General features: G+C 48.8%; 1 long non-coding RNA gene across 2 annotated transcripts in view; it reads left to right on the top strand.

Annotated features, from left to right (window-relative positions):
• Nucleotides 1-3,959, top strand: part of LOC110293556 — an 11,405-nt gene extending 7,446 nt beyond the window's left edge. For both annotated transcript variants that reach the window (XR_002377815.1, XR_002377814.1), the window contains one exon: nt 2,566-3,959. This is a non-coding gene — a long non-coding RNA (uncharacterized LOC110293556). The remainder of the gene's footprint in view (nt 1-2,565) is intronic.
• Nucleotides 3,960-4,654: the final 695 nt, after the last annotated feature.

Below are 4,654 nucleotides of genomic sequence, written 5' to 3'. Positions count from 1 at the left end.
CACAACCTGGCTTCAGAGGTACCAGGGAGCAGGATGATGCTGGGATGGTAAAGGAGAGCATCTCTGCAGGCAAACAGGGACTCCACTGCTGATCCCAGCCTCTGACCCCCTTCACCTTGCTGGCAGGGCTATGTCTGAGTGCCCACACTTTGGGCAGCCCCTGGAATATCTGGCTGGGTTCATTTTGCCTCTGCTTCGCCCCTCACCCCCACCCCCCACATCAGTGTGAAGAGCCTGACACACTTCTGTCTCTTTAGTTTCTAATCCACTGCCCTTCCTGGTTTCCTTTGATGGAGGCATAGGTAAACCTGGGCTGTTTACCCAGTCTGCTGAGTGCTCACTTAGGCAAGGAGACTCTTAAACTCGGACAGGAGGACCTGGTGGCGAGGATGGCGTTGCCTTCACATATTGCCTTTGTCCCGATTGCCTTGGCATCTTGGCATTTATGACCTTGGTATGACCTTCATCTTGCTGGTAACAGCACTAGTCCTTGTAGACTCCTTGACTGTCAGATTGTGACTTCATCCCCTTCCTGACAGGGTCTGGGGTGGGTGTGGTGCAGAGGTGGGCTGGAGATGGGGCGGCAGACATACCTACCCCTTCCTGTGTGCTCAGGGGAACTTGGCTTTGTGGTCCCTGCCTGGGCCTTGCATCTATCCTTGTGCAGCTGTGTTCCTTGCATTGGCCGCAGCAAAGCCCTGTCTTGGTTGTCAGAAACTGTGATGTGCCCAGTGACCGGCTGGCACTCTTGAGTCACATTGGTCCTCCATAGACAGAGCTCTGTTCCAGGGTCACCGAGCACTGTGGCCTGGATCTCCTGGCCCTTCTTCACTCTCAGGAGTATAGTTGATGAAGCACAGACCACAATGGGTTCACTCCCAGGATCCTCTGCCCTCCCTTGGCTGGCAGCCTCCTTCCCTCTTGGTCTCTATGAAGTCTCCTGTGGTCCTCTCTGGGGTTGCTCATTGATTCTTCTCTTTTTTTCACTCTTCTCCCATGTGGAGGGACTTGGAGAATCTCTGAGCACCATGGAGCCAGCAGGCCCTCACATAGCCAGCTGTCCCCTGGCCTCCTTGTCCCCTGGGATAGGCAAGCATTCCTGCCCTGTTGGATCCTGAAAGTGGGTGTTTGCCAGGTGAGGATGTGCATCCTGATAACTGCTTCAACAGAAAATATGAGTCCCTGATAAATAAGCAGTCATTGATTGAAAATAGCTCTGGACTTGGGAAGTCCAAGGCCAAAGTCCTGACAGATGGATCACCTGGTGCGAGCCCAGAGCTCCTGAACAGCACCTTAGAGCTGAGTTCCATAGGCAGAGGTTAACAGAGCCACCCCTGACCACGTTCTTCAGGGCACTAGTCACATTCATGAAGGGGTTTCTGTAAGTGTGTGTATATGTGTGTGTTTGTGTGTGTGGTGTGTGTGTGTGTGCGCGCGTGCGCGTGCGTGAGTGAGTATCTTTTTGGCTCATCTACACAAACCTGTTCCTTTTCTCACAGTGGAAATTAGGTTATAACATATGAATTTTGAGGGACACCAACTCTCAGGCTATGACATGTCCTAAAGAATGTGGAATATACAGGATGAAGAGGCTCCAGGTTGTGTCTGTGGCCTCTGAACAGAGGGGCAAAGGCCAGGCTGGGAAGGGGGATGGTCCCTGATTAGTGGGATCCTGGCTTATGTGGAATGGGCAACCAGGACCTCGAGCACTGGACAGGGTGCTGTGGAGCAGGCCGGACAGCACTGAAAGCCACTTCCCCTGTCTTAGTGGAGGATAGTGTGGGGTGGTCCAGCCTCCCTTTCTGCCTCCTCAGGACACAGCTTCAGCTCTGTCAGCCTCTCAGATCTTAGCTCTGTCTGTAACTGTTCCTCCATTCACTTTCCAAAGGAGCTCTGCAGCTCCCTCTAGATGGAAGCAGATCAGAGTCACTCTCCTACCTTCCTGGTCCATGGGGCACAGGCCCAGAGGTCCTGATGCTCATTTCTCCCTCCCAGGTGGCTGTCCTTGTCCTTCCTACAGGTTCTTGCCTTGTGCCAGGCTTCTTCAGGAACTGGAGGTGGTTAGGGGCAGACAGGGAGGGGACAGTGATATTGGCAGCTCTTTAGGCAGTGTTGGCAATGTGCCTCCTGGGGCCTCTTAGGGCAGCTCTTCACAGGAGGTCAGGCCATTCCTCAGGCCTGAGTCAGGAGTGTAGCTTTCACCACCAGGATTGCCTCCCCAGGCCTGTGCACGTGTGAGCCTAGTCTCTGTGGTGCCCAGCTTGCCTCTGTCTTTGTCTACTTCACCCTATCTCTTTCTCTGAGGACATTTGCTTGGTTTCTCTGAGTTCCAACATTCCTTCAGACACTCTGTGGAGGAAAGAAGAGGAAAGACTGTGTCCCTTCTCCCTTGGGCTTTGCCTTGGCTTCCCTTGCTGTCTGGTTCTTGTTGTCAACCTGCTTGGCCAGCTGGAAGTTACATGGGACTTCTGTCCCATGTCAGACCATAGAGGTCTACTGCTCACCAAAGAAAAGAGAAAGTGCTAGAGAGATGGCTTGGAGGTTAACTTTTTCCATTCTCCACAGGACCAGATCTCAGATCCTCACACCCCTGTCACATGCCCAGCTTTCCTGCCAACTCCTGCAAACCCAACTGTGGAGGGATGGAGACAGGAGGATATCTGGGACTTGCCTGCTGTTAGCCTTGTGGAGTTGTGAAACCAGAGCTCAGGAAGAAACCCTGCCCTAAGGGACTCTGCAGAGGGACAGAGGAGGGTATTTTTTACCCTCCTTAGGATCTGTGAGCGACCAGGTCAGCCCAGGGTACACACAAGAAGTCTAGTAAAGGAAGTGAGAAAAGCCCATGGCTCGGTAACCCCACAGGAGCAGTCCTTCCCCTCCACCCTCATATGTCTCTTTTTGTTCTTGAGTGAGCAAGAAAAGCATCAAGTTCTTCTCCCTGGAGCTTCAGTCCTAGGTTAGAATTCCTAAGCTGACAAATCTGGGCCTGTGATCTGAAAGTCACTCTGTGCCCATTTGCCCAGCTGGACCACCAACTCCTCACATCAGTTTTGAGACTTGAAGGTTCCCGCACACACACATGTACTCTCCAGGATCCTCACAGTTAAATTCCTCTGTGCTCCCTGTAAGCTAAATGTTCACTGATCCTCCTTTTTCCTAGGATAGTCCTCCCTGGAGTTCACCTGATCTCCCAGGTGCCTTAGTATTTATCCAGAGTTTCTTTTGTGTTCCTAAAGTGCTAGTTTAAAATACATGTTTGCAAAACTGAACACACTATCATACATACACTATGTGTTAGAACTGCAGAAAGCAGTCTCAAACCTTAGGCAATGCGGGTGTCATGTTCTTGTCATGACCTGGTCCTCCATAAATTTAGAAGCCCCTAGAGCCTCCTGTAGTCATTGGGACTGCTTTCTGTGGTATACCTGTGTCCTGAGGCTCCCACCAAGCCTGTAGACATGATTATCTTTTGAGTCTGATTGTCTGCTCCTGTGGTGCGTTTTAGAGTGGAGGTGTTGAGCATACCTTTCAAGCTCTACACAGCATCATGTGCAGCCTCTTCCTGTGATGCTTTCACTCAGCCTTCTAGCTCTTGACTCTGCATTTTTTCCTGATAGAGCTCACTTGACTTTTGACAGATTGCCCAGCATCCAAAGGTAGAGTCAGTCTGCCCAAGGTAGAGTCAGGGGTCTTGTCTTGTTATCCTTTTGACAGAGGACAGGAAGAAGGGCCAGCCTATTTGAGTTCACACAGTGCAATCTCTTTCCTTCATTGGGCTCAGGGGACCTTTTGACTGTGTGCAAGGGCTGGGCTAAACAGTAGAAGCTTGTGGGTCTCAACTCTCAGTTGCATATTGAAATGGTCTGGAACCTCGGTCTTTTCTCCCTCTTTACTTTAAATTTCAGATTCATGTGTCCACATATCTGCAATGTATTTTCTAATTTTGTCATACATGTATGTCTCCCAGTTGCAAAATTGTGTATTAAAAATCATAATCCTAGTTGACTTTCAGGAATTACACTTTTGTTCCTGGTAGGGAGCAGGCTGTGTAGCAGGAAGAGTGCTGTGAGAATGGTACAGCATGGGCTTATGTGTGAGTCTCTTTAAAGTGTGAGTTTTTTTTTAACCAAAGCTAAAAGGTACATATTATATGTTCCATGAGAATGATTATTCTAGAATGAATTTTCACAGGTATCTTTTCAAATATTTAAAATATTTGGGGATGGTGAGATGGCTCAGTGGGTAAGAGCACCCGACTGCTCTTCCCAAGGTCTAGAGTTCAAATCCCAGCAACCACATGGTGGCTCACAACCACCCGAAATGAGGTCTGACACCCTCTTCTGGTGAGTCTGAAGACAGCTACAGTGTACTTACCTATAATAAATAAATAAATCTTAAAAAAAAAGATAAGAAAAAAAATATTTGTAATCTTTTAAATATTTAAAATTACATCTGTCATCAAGGAAAATTAATGATTTTCACTGTCCAACATGATGATTAAAAGTCTGAGATGAAGATAGATATGATGTCATCAACAGGAAATGCTGAATGTTTTGTAAGTGTTCTGTAAGTCTCATTTTTGTTCCCAGTGCTGGCCAAGAAGAGTAAATAATGTGATTAGAGGCTGGAGAGATGGCATGAATCATAGCTTAAG

Source organism: Mus caroli, chromosome 4 (assembly GCF_900094665.2).
Source record: "Mus caroli chromosome 4, CAROLI_EIJ_v1.1, whole genome shotgun sequence".
Lineage (NCBI taxonomy): Eukaryota > Metazoa > Chordata > Mammalia > Rodentia > Muridae > Mus > Mus caroli.
The sequence above is the reverse complement of the archived record's forward strand: the minus strand, read 5'-3'. Positions and strand labels throughout refer to the sequence as shown.